General features: G+C 38.8%; 1 long non-coding RNA gene across 1 annotated transcript in view; it reads left to right on the forward strand.

Moving 5' to 3' along the window:
- The first annotated feature begins 12,568 nt into the window (after window positions 1–12,568).
- Window positions 12,569–12,865, forward strand: part of LOC107573148 (uncharacterized) — an 894-nt gene continuing 597 nt past the window's right edge. The window contains exon 1 of the long non-coding RNA XR_001607451.1: window positions 12,569–12,795. This is a non-coding gene — a long non-coding RNA (uncharacterized lncRNA). The remainder of the gene's footprint in view (window positions 12,796–12,865) is intronic.

The following is a 12,865-nucleotide window of genomic DNA, read 5'->3' on the forward strand; positions in this document are numbered from 1 at the left end:
AGGGTATTATATATATATATATATATATATATATATATATATAAAATATTATATTTTACATACAAGTATTTATGCAATGTTTCAGTACTACAAGTTAAAGTAAAGAGGCGCGAAAAATTGCTTTTGGGAGTAACCATAGCAACAGGAGAGCGGGATGTTATCGTACAAAACACAAGTAGCCCTCTGTCGTTATTTATCACTTTATTAAATATCCACACAACAAATCACAAAAAAATGCATGTTTTTCGAGAGTAAATCGTTGTTAGCTGCATGTTGGGCGCCAAAATGACAACATGGGTTTGCGCTAAACCAACTTAAACCGCGAAAATTACTGACAGAAATTTCTTTAAGGAACTGAACCTCCTACAAAATCATTGAATTATTCGCACACTGCAAAGGGAGTAATATAAATAGGTAATAGCAAATAAGTAACTATGAATACTGGTGTAGGCTAATAGTGAAAAACGAAAAGGAAACTTTAATTAGAGTGGAAAATCACAATTAGGTGTAGCCTACATTTTGTAAATCAAACACCAAATGAAAGAGAGAGAGCGTGAGGCGCGTTTCAGGGATGGAATGTCCCAGGTGGGAATCCCAATAGCTGCAGAGGAAGTGTGCTGAGTTTTGGCAGGAAGAGGGCGCTGGGAGGGGTGGTCCTCACTTTTGGGGAGTTTCCTGATATTCCTCTTAACTGGCTCCAGCTCGCTGGTTCTCTTCCCTTCCCTGACCGTCCACTCTCCATAATGCATGTCCAACTCACTCTCACCCCAGCATTCCTGTCTGCACTCTGCCCTAAAGCACCATCCTTCCAAAACCACTCCCTACAATCTCCCAGCATTGTTCTCTTTCTATGTTCAGCTACGACTACATAACAGCTGTTATCATGACCTCTTTATAGAACTTTAAGCACTGTATACTGATTTTGTCATCGTGTGCCTTTAAAAAAAAATGTATGTAAACTCTCACCGAAAAGAAAAAAACCACAGTCAATAACTGTTTAGAATCTCAATTATTTCTCCTTTGAGATAGGCTAGATGAGATTAACATGGGAGCAAATGAGAGCCTAATAACCTCACATATCTTTCACAGCTCCAGGTTTGCTGTGTTTGTTTGTAGATCTGCATAATTTAGCCCTACAGTTTGTGGTTGTATATATATATATATATATATATATATGACTATAATAATAATAATAATAATAAATGATCATTATTATTAATCATAAAAATATTAAACAAAATAAGAAATATTACGATTGCAATGTTTCAATGTAAAAGAAAAAAAGACCTGAGTATTTATAAGTAAAAAAAAAACAAAAAAACATAACAGGTGCATTTGTGTGGAGCAGAACCAAGCCTATCTGAAACACTAATTAAATCACAGTCATATTGTGATTTTGGATTTATTTCAGTTAATCGTGCAGCCCTAGTATGACATTTCTCAAATTTGTATTGTTCTTTTTTCTTAAGGTGTGGTCACATTTAGTGTTGCTCTGCGAAACTGGGGACACTCCATTCATTTAAGTAGGAGTCCATGAGATTGGGATTTTTGCTCAAAGGAAGTTTGCTTCGGGGGGTGTTCAAGGTGGTCACACAAACAGAAAGCTAGTTTGAAAGTGCCTTCTGTGTGAGCAGCACTTCATACTTCACTCTATTATTGACAGTGGAAAATGGATCGTGAAATTTAGGCTAAATGTGACGACACCTGTACTCTGTATGTTTTCTCATTCTTCTCATATTTTTTTTCTTTCTCTTCAGTAATTTTAGGAGAAACATCTAAAACAAAGCAGATGCTGACATGCTGCCTCTTGCCTCTTTGTCCCATAGACTGGTCAAAAAGCAGGTACAATTATCTATTTTATGGTATTTTCAGGTATTACAGTTTTTCTGAATGGCTAAAACACATTTCTTGAAACCATCACTCATTTTCTCAAAACCTTAAACACAAATCACAAAAGTATATTGTATTGAGTAAACAATTTAGCAATTCTGTAAAAAAGTATAGTAATTGCAACTGAGTAAGGTGACTATATTGTATAGGCCTACTGTATGTATACTGCAAGAATAGTATTGTGCTGAATATTGAATAGTACTGAATGTTTGTATATGTTCAGCGCTTGGATACTGTAAAAATACACTGCAGTTCAACTGCAAAATCCAAAAAGGTCAAATAAAACTCTGAATGAATAGCATGTTACAGTACACTCAAATACTGTAAGTTGTGCAATTGTAAAATCAGGGTCAGTGAGAGATTCATTCTGTCTCAGCATCATGTCTTTGTGCTTGAGTCCGGCCTGAGGACTTTGTCCACATCACAAGTAATGTAGTCTTTTTTGCTAGACAAAGAGAAAAAACCCTCTGGTCTGACAGATCCAGCCTTGATAACACTTTCTAAGCCTTACTCTTTCTCTTCTCTTCCTCCACTTCTTACATGTACTCTTCCTCCTCTCCTTCTCAGATTGTTTCCATCTATTGTTCGTATCATCATTCAGTCACCTGTGCCACTTGTGCACTCTGAACTGGCTCATATTTTGTACAGCTGGTTTGATCACATCATTAGAAACAAGTGTGAACAATTTTGAAATTCATTCTGTCTCAGCATCATGTCTTTGTGCTTGAGTCCGGCCTGAGGACTTTGTCCACATCACAAGTAATGTAGTCTTTTTTGCTAGACAAAGAGAAAAAACCCTCTGGTCTGACAGATCCAGCCTTGATAACACTTTCTAAGCCTTACTCTTTCTCTTCTCTTCCTCCACTTCTTACATGTACTCTTCCTCCTCTCCTTCTCAGATTGTGTCCATCTATTGTTCGTATCATCATTCAATCACCTGTTCCACTTTGCACTCTGAACTGGCTCATATTTTGTACAGTTGGTTGGATCACATCATTAGAAACAAGTGTGAACAATGTTCAATCGTTGTGTTTAAACGATGACAACTGTGCTTTAGTTGTATTTAACTTTTGCCGCTTGTGTTTAGCATTTTGCAGCACAAATGCATCACGGTGTGATAAGTGTTTAAGTGAATGAGAATGTGTTTAGAGTTTTGCAAAACGAGTGCATGAGATTTGCAAATAGAGCCCAACTGCCTGAACGTGTTTAAGGTATAGCAGAAAGAGTGCTTTATTCCACAAATTGGTTTAAGTTAGTGAGAATTTGGTTCAGAGATTGGGGTTTAGTGTTTTAGCAATTCAGAAAAACTGCAATAAAAAAATAGAAGTTGAGCATGTAGGTCAGTGTGAGCTTTTCTTCTCAGTAAAGAGCTTTGTGTGGTCTCAGGCTGCATGGTGCAGGTGGAAGTGAACTTCAGATGTTAGAGGACAGCATGGCCGGCGGTCTGACACACAACTTGGTGGAGGGGTAAATAAAGAGTGAAACGGGAAGCAGCCGCCACAGGAGGTCACTTCCTATCTGTTAAACAGCTCCAAACCTCAGGCTTCATCACGTGCCGGTGGGCAGCACACCTGGCCTCACCTTCACGCTGCACTCTGACAGGTAGAGGGCAAATAGTTAATGCTGAAGTGCAGGATACAAGAAGTAGAGAGGGATAAGGAGAGAGAGAGAGTATGACGAGAGGACATGGAAAGATGTTTTGAAGTGTCTGGGGAGGTGAGAAGGAAAAGTACTTTTGTCTCTACTGAGCTCAGCAGACTATCTAAGTTTCCTATAAGCAGTCGAGTAGAGGAAAAAAGCTGCCCTGGAAAACAGAAGGTTAGATTTGCGGCCAATGGGAAGTGACCTTGCCCTTCCAATCTGTCCAAGTTTGTGTGACTATACAGTATGTGTGTGTATTGTATGCACACAGATGGTTATGGTTGTGAATACTTTCAGAAAGAGTCAAATATGTACCAACATATCTGTGTGTGTGTGTGTGTGTGTGTGTGTGTGTGTGTGTGTAAGTGGTTGGGCTATTGTATAAGTATACTGACAGGGAGCTTGGTTCAAACTACATTTAGAGTCATGCTGAGACAAAGAATAACACATGCACACTCATGAAAAAAAAAAAAACATTAGACAGTGATCTGACACAGGCATGCTTCCTCCAGAGATGAATCAGGGGGCTGACTCCTTCTCAGAGCCCGGGGTGAAGGTGCTTTGATGGGATGTGGCAGAGATCAGGGGGTCTTAGCTGGAGCTCTGGACAGTAACACAAATGAGGCGGAGAGCAAAAGGATTAGACTATGATTAACACAGGTTTATTATGAAACCAAACACTGTCTTTACACGTGTATAAAAACTATTTCATGTCACACGCAGATATTTTATATGACAAATCAGAAAAGTCAGTGGGTTTTTTTTTGTTAAGAGTTTTGCAAAACGAGTGCATGAGATTTGCAAATAGAGCCCAACTGCCTGAACGTGTTTAAGGTATAGCAGAAAGAGTGCTTTATTCCACAAATTGGTTTAAGTTAGTGAGAATTTGGTTCAGAGATTGGGGTTTAGTGTTTTAGCAATTCAGAAAAACTGCAATAAAAAAATAGAAGTTGAGCATGTAGGTCAGTGTGAGCTTTTCTTCTCAGTAAAGAGCTTTGTGTGGTCTCAGGCTGCATGGTGCAGGTGGAAGTGAACTTCAGATGTTAGAGGACAGCATGGCCGGCGGTCTGACACATAACTTGGTGGAGGGGTAAATAAAGAGTGAAACGGGAAGCAGCCGGCACAGGAGGTCACTTCCTATCTGTTAAACAGCTCCAAACCTCAGGCTTCATCACGTGCCGGTGGGCAGCACACCTGGCCTCACCTTCACGCTGCACTCTGACAGGTAGAGGGCAAATAGTTAATGCTGAAGTGCAGGATACAAGAAGTAGAGAGGGATAAGGAGAGAGAGAGAGTATGACGAGAGGACATGGAAAGATGTTTTGAAGTGTCTGGGGAGGTGAGAAGGAAAAGTACTTTTGTCTCTACTGAGCTCAGCAGACTATCTAAGTTTGCTATCAGCAGTCGAGTAGAGGAAAAAAGCTGCCCTGGAAAACAGAAGGTTAGATTTGCAGGTAATGGGAAGTGACCTTGCCCTTCCAATCTGTCCAAGTTTGTGTGACTATACAGTATGTGTGTGTATTGTATGCACACAGATGGTTATGGTTGTGAATACTTTCAGAAAGAGTCAAATATGTACCAACATATCTGTGTGTGTGTGTGTGTGTGTGTGTTGTGTTGTGTCCTGAAGTGGTTGGGCTATTGTATAAGTATACTGACAGGGAGCTTGGTTCAAACTACATTTAGAGTCATGCTGAGACAAAGAATAACACATGCACACTCATGAAAAAAAAAAAACATTAGACAGTGATCTGACACAGGCATGCTTCCTCCAGAGATGAATCAGGGGGCTGACTCCTTCTCAGAGCCCGGGGTGAAGGTGCTTTGATGGGATGTGGCAGAGATCAGGGGGTCTTAGCTGGAGCTCTGGACAGTAACACAAATGAGGCGGAGAGCAAAAGGATTAGACTATGATTAACACAGGTTTATTATGAAACCAAACACTGTCTTTACACGTGTATAAAAACTATTTCATGTCACACGCAGATATTTTATATGACAAATCAGAAAAGTCAGTGGGTTTTTTTTTCCCCAATGGATTTTTGGTTAAATGCCTCAGATAAGGTCTGTGGTGAACCCAAGCTCAAGGTATTTTCATGTTTTATTCTGCAACATAAAATACATCAGTAATAGGCTCTTGTGATTTCTTAAAAGCCTTTACTAGTCTTCAAAAGTGCGGTGCCAAGTGTCTAAATGGTACTACAGAGGTTATCGGGGATGTTAAACGTAATCACACTGAACAGGAAAACTCATCTACTCGCAAACTACTCTAACTCAATATTTCAGGGAAAATGTTTTTGAAATAAAGACTTAAAGAGTTGTCAAAAGCATAATGGTGGTGACACTGAAGTCAAGCAGCAGTGATGTATAACAATAGTTTTGGGGGAGGGGGAGACAGGTACAAGTGTCCTGATATCATAATGAAGAAAAAGCCATATTAAAAGAATACAATTCTTAATAATATTTTTGTCTGCCATATCAAAGTTGTATGTTCAGCAGATCAATATATATATATATATATATATATATATATATATATATAGATAGATAGATAGATAGATAGATAGATAGATAGATAGATAGATAGATAGATAGATAGATAGATAGATAGATATGAATTCATAGTTGAAAATGATATTTGTTAAATTAAAAAAAATACATTCCACCTAAGAGAGATTTTACTTTTCTTGAAACCAACCTGAACACTAAGAGCACATTATAAAAACTTGGTACTTGGAACTTTTAAACTAGGTTTTTAAACAATTTTGCCCTTTTCTTTATCATAGACTTTTATTTGTCATTGACTCAGATGCTTCAAATGAGAACAAATAGTATAAGGACTGATATTTCTGATTAGTCAAACATTAGTGGACCACGTTCATAGTTAATGTGATAAACTACACCTGTGGTTACTCTGAAAAGTGAAGTTAGTTCTGCAAAAATCCCCAGCATCATTTGTTTGAAGATGATGCATTTTTAGACATTCAGACACTTTTAATATTGTTTTTGAAGCCACTGTATAGATTATTCTCAGCTAAACATCTAGAGACATGCACACACACTTGCACACAGGCAGCATTACTCTTTTCTATCTGCCTCTTTCTTCCGCCTGCCCCCACCTTCTTTTAGAAAGAATGTGTCTCTCGGCACCCAGGACCCAATCCTGCGTTTGAAGTATCACCGTCAGAGCTCTCCTTCCATCTTTCCGTCTCCCTCCCCTCCCCTGTCGTGTCTGTCTATCTGTCAGCCGGACTCATCTCCACCCCTTTCAGCTGTGAGGAGGAAACAGACCGGCCCTTTGTGTCTCTCTGTTCCTGCCGTCCCTCGTCTTTTACCGCCGTGATCACACCTGCCACCTGCGCAGGGCACCACTCACCTTTCATCCTGCTCTCTCCTCTTTTACACGTACTAAAGCTCGGTCAGTGTGCAATGACCGCCGGACGGGCCAGTGCCTGCGTCTCTCACATATTCTATTGTTGAGCACTTTTCTAAACTGGCAGGCGCTGTGGTCATGAGTGGAGTCTGTGCATTACACTGATTTTAACATGGGAAAGGGGGGTTTTTAATCTCTAAATAACTGTACCCCAGTGTCTCATTGCTCAGTGTCTCATTGTTCAATTCAATAGGGTTGAAGTCTGGGTTCGGATTAGGCCATGCCCTGGCAGAGGGCAGTAGATTTTCCTCAAGAATTTGACAGTATTTTGCCCCATCTATTTTTCCGTCTGTCCTGACAAGTGCTCCAGTCCCTGCTGCAGAGAAACTCCCCCATAACCGGATATCACCACCTCCATGCTTTACTGCAGGAATGCTGTTATTTGGATGGTGAGCTGTATTGGATTTCCACCAGACATATTCTTTGGTGTTGAGGCCAAATAATTCAATTTTAGTCTCATGTGCCTCAGAATCTTCAAAGTGCGTTTTGGCAAAGCTCGGTCGTTGACTGCATGTGGCCTTTCTTGAGGAGTTTTCTTCTTGCAACCCTCCTATACAAGCCAGAATGTGTGATATTATTGTCACATGCACACTAAATTCCTGCAGCTGCTTCAGAGTTGCTGTCGGCCTCTTGGTCGCCTCTCTGACCAGTTTCTTCTTGGCTCTTTCATCCAGTTTGGAGCGACGTCCTGATCCAGGGAGGGTCTGTGTACCTTCCAATTTAATACATTTATTTAATAAATGCATTTAAAAATAGTCAAACTGTAAATATATGTGTATATACACATAGTACAGTAAAAATGCATAGTTAAAAATGTGTGTATCCACACCACCTTTCAAAAGTTTAGCATCAGTATTACTGGACACATGGTTTCCACAAAAATACTAAGCAGCACAGCGTTTTTCAACATTGATATGTTTCATATTAGAATGATTTCTGAAGGATCATGTGACCCTGAAGACTAGAGTAATGATACTGAAAATTCAGCTTTGCATCCCAGGAATAAATTAAATTATAAAATATAGTAAACAGTTATTGCATTGTAATGATATTTTACAATATAACTATTTTGCTGTATTTTTTAACAAATAAATGCAGCCCTATTGAGCATAAGACACTTCTCTCAAAAACAGTACAAATTCTTACTGACCCCCAAGTTTTGAACAGTATTTATGTAATATTTATAATATTATATTTATGTGATATAATATTATATTAAATATATTTATAATATTAAAAATACATATACTTATTTAATTCTCATTTCAATCTAATCTGAAGGAAAATTTGTAATTAATACTCATTACCTTAACTGTGCACTATTTACAGCTGTCAGTCATTGTAGAAAATTCAAACGTAGCTCAATTAATCAGAATTTAGCATTAGAACTATATGTTTTTAATTTTTAATGGAAATGCATAATGGAAAAGTATATTTTGGAGGATGTCAAGGAGATAGATGTAGAGGAAGCTGCAGCTGGACTTTGTCTTTCTTAAAGAAAAAAAGATGGGATGAAAGAAAGATGACAGTGCATTTGAGAGGAGGACAGGGCCACAGGTCTCATGTCCACTTCATGTGGAGGTGTTTAGGGGTCATATATTCACCTGTGGAGGGGTGTCTGTTTCCTGCTAGCCTGCTGGAGGTCTTTGTTTCTTGTATAAAGCTGAATAATTGCAAGGCTTTATGAGATTGAGCAGCTAGAAAATAATGGGAAACGATGAATCTGTTAAAATGGTCATTGAAAGTTTAATATAAAGTAGACATGAAATGTTGAAACAACATGAAATGCAATCTGTAATTGGATGAAGATGGGATGTGTTTAAATCTAGGCGGGGGGGATTTTTGGGAATTGTTTGAATTGGAAAAAGTGTCTAAATAGTGACTCTTAACTAGCAGGTCTGTCTGATACTGTCACAGATAGTAGGGGGGAAACAATGCTAAATGCAGCTAATCACATAATTGTGTATACTTAGCATAGAAAATGAGGCTTATCAACCTTTAAAATACAGTTGAAAATCTGGTTACACTTTATTTTGAGGTGTCCTGGCTACAGTGTATTTGCACAAACAAGTACGGAGTGATATTAATTAAAAACATGTACTTACAGGTTTAGAGTTAGTTGCTTGTAATTATGCATAATTTACTATTAATACTACAGTAAGAGCATGTATAACAAGGACACCTTAAAATCAGTGTAACTGAAAATCCCATAACCTTTCTGTTGACATCAAACACCATCCTTCCAAACTCTATATGGTGTTTTGCCACAAATTCATCTTTCTCATGGTAGAAGCTTTCATCTTCAACAATGTACAAAGCAAAACTATGCGAAAGAAAACATGACCCATTAATAAGAAATACAATTGCATTGATGATGGTTTGTACCAACTATTATATGCTTTGCATAGTGAATTATTGGCTTAAATAATAAATAATTTCCATGTTAGATTTTAAGGATTTTATTTGACCTTTTGTGCAATAAATTGCTGGTTGACGTCAAATGTAAAAATCTGAATCTGGTGACGGGAGTAGAAAAAAGCAAGTGCGATTGGTGACTTCAATTGAAAAAGAATGTGGTTGGTTTCAGAGGCAAATAATTACATTTTGATGAAAGGTTATGAGTGCTGTGTTAACCAATCAGCACCCAGGACCAGGATGCTTCAAAACCGTTTCATAATTACATAAATAACACAGTTGTTCTGAGAGGTCATGGTTAATAAGTAGAATATTTCTCTTTAATTGGTGACTTCAGCTGAAAAAGAATGTGGTTGGTTTCAGAGGCAAATAATTACATTTTGATGAAAGGTTATGAGTGCTGTGTTAACCAATCAGCACCCAGGACCAGGATGCTTCAAAACCGTTTCATAATTACATAAATAACAGTTGTTCTGAGAGGTCATGGTTAATAAGTAGAATATTTCTCTTTGCCGGCCCAAGTCAGGTGCCACAATGTAACCTTTCAAAAACACCCCTTTCATGTAGTTGCACAGCTTGAGGTTTTCTGACAGAGTGTGTGTGTGTGTGTGTTTGGTTGTATGCATGTGTGCGTGTCATGGAGTGTGGACAGTGAGGGCGGTGTCTCTGTCACCGTGGTGATTTATGAGCGTGCTCAGTTGCAAGCTGCACAGTGCAGGATATTGTTCTCTGACACTGACGGGTCTCTCTGCAGGCTGTCAGGACATGCGCGCGTGTGTGTGCGCGTGTGCAGGGGCTGCAGGTGAGCCTGGGCCGGCACAATCAATCAACGGCGGGGTCAGTACAGTCCTGGGGCCTGGGACCACCTCACACTCGCCTCTATTGTGGGCGCTCTATCGTTAATGAACACCAGCCAAGTTGGGACTCTTTGTTTGGTGCTGGGGTCTTCTTGAGCTTTCTGCCTGGGCTTTGAGAAACTGTCATTGAACTCTTCAGCTTGGAGCGCATGTGCTCCCACCCTCCACCCTCCACCTCCCCCAACCCTCACATCCACCTCTCTTTCTCTGCGTCTCAACTTTCATTGTGCACCACATCAGGATACAGTACTGCTGCTGGATTCCGGTTTCAAACAGAATTTAAGCTCCGGTCTGGTCAACAGCTAAACCGCAGCTTTGGCAGGAGCTGTACTGTATGTTCTAGATGAAGCACTGATGGAGGGGCTTCACCCGTAACGACCCTTTCTCATTCACCAATCAGCTCGCGCTGGAAATCAAGACAAACCTCAACGTGTCTGCATGCACGATCTTATGATGTCAAATATCTGACATTTGGCTCAAAATCAAGATGTGTGATGAAAAGTTGTTTCTTTAAGCTATAAGGTTTGAGAGGCTGTGCTATATCATGAATATAACATGAATGGAACACTGTATTGACCAATCAGCATCCAGGATCCGAATTAGGAGTTTTATGTTAAAGATTATACACATCAAATTACAGTTTTACATCTAAAGACAAATTCAGTGCAAAACTCACCACAACACTTGCTGTAGTGCAGGTGGCTTGCAGGGTGTTGCTAGGTGGTTACTTACTAACCCAAGTCAAAAAGAGCCCAGTAATTCTCTGTAAATATATTTATTATCAATGTTAAAAACAGTTTGTGGAAACTGTGATCTGTCTAAAAAAAAAGTATTTCTTAAAAACATAAAATAAAATAAATAAAAATAGTACTGACCCCAAACTTTTAAATGGAAAAATAAAATAATTACAAAATCAGTACATGCACAGTTATGTCAGTATTGCCCATGTGTAACAGAATACTCTCACTTCAGCATGACCCAAACTAATGTACCGACAGATTATATCAAGTTCTGTAACTGTAAACACATGAGCTATAGCAGGAGTACGTAATGTACATTTAAAAAACACACAAACATGTAGCCACTCTAGAAACGTTTCTGTTTGTACGTTCTGTTCAGCATTCACACATGCCCTTGACTTTCACAAAAGCCATTTTGACAGCATTTTGTCTGCGAATGTGTGAGAATGAGCGTTTCGCAGGGTTTCCCACCCTCCGGTGCGAAAGACTTAACCACAAACACAGAGTGCGTGCCATTGTAAGGGTCCGGTCGCCCTAAGCATCAGTGCTAACAGACATTGTCTTGGTTTCCCTCCAGGGTGTATTTTCAGAATGATTATTGTACAGCATATACAATATGTCTACGTTATCATGGAGATGAGAATGGCTCTCGTTTTTTCGGCACAGGAAATGGCCCTGTGCTGACCTCAGGTTGACCTTTGCCAGCTTCTTGGGTTTGGCTGAGAATTGGAGGGGTTAAAATGTTAACTAGGACTAACATAACCCATGGTTTAGATAGCTTGAGTATGTTCTTAGTGTACAGTGCCCTCCTGTGGTCATAACATGCAAACTCATTTAAGGGAGGCTCTGCAGATAAATAGGCTGCATTTCTTTTTCACCAGCAGACCAAACCATGAGCTACAAATATGTACCAAAAAGCAAGAATATTTAGACTTCATACTATATGACTGAACTAAGCCTTGGGAACATGCAAATTCTAAACAGACCTGATTGGTAACTGTGAGCCTTTTGCTAAAAAGGGATTTATTAGAGACAGACAGAGAGAGATCTTCTGACAAGGTAGCAGCAATATTTAAAAACCAGTAATTAAAATATTGTGCCTTATCGATTACATAACCAAAAGTTACACTGTAAAAGTACCAAATAAACTTAAGTGATATGCTGTGTTGCACAGTATTCAAGCGTCAATTCTTTACATCCCCAAAAAAATTATTCATGCTTGCAGTTTTGCTTAAGAACAAGTCACAGCTCATATATATCGTTTGTAATGGGAAAAAATATTTATGGAAACAATGAGAGTAATTATAGAAGCTAAATTTTTTTTAGTTAGATGAAATGTCAGGTGTCTTATGGCCTGAAGTAGAAATGTTTTACTTTGCAAACAGTTACAGTAACTAAAAAAAGAAGAAGAAAAAAATCACATCACAGGTCCGGTTTCACACCTTATTTATTCACGGCCTGAACATGTTTTACCAGCAAAATCACATTTACCCATGGCGTACAAAAATCAATCTCATTCATGTCATTCACTGTAGAAATTAAATGCATCATTTACAAAAATGTGAGAAATAAAACCCCAATAGAAATTTTGCAAAAAAAATCACATCACAGGTCCGGTTTCACACCTTATTTATTCACGGCCTGAACATGTTTTACCAGCAAAATCTGTCACATTTACCCATGGCGTACAAAAATCAATCTCATTCATGTCATTCACTGTAGAAATTAAATGCATCATTTACAAAAATGTGAGAAATAAAACCCCAATAGAAATTTTGCAACCACGAGAATATCAGCGGCAACCTTTTCAGCATCTGATGTCCCATAATTATGTTTTACGACAGGGCAGATCATTTATCTCAGACTCTTTTTTTTTTTTTTTTTTTGAA

Source organism: Sinocyclocheilus grahami, unplaced genomic scaffold, assembly GCF_001515645.1.
Source record: "Sinocyclocheilus grahami isolate Dianchi unplaced genomic scaffold, SAMN03320097.WGS_v1.1 scaffold1875.1, whole genome shotgun sequence".
NCBI classification, from domain to species: domain Eukaryota; kingdom Metazoa; phylum Chordata; class Actinopteri; order Cypriniformes; family Cyprinidae; genus Sinocyclocheilus; species Sinocyclocheilus grahami.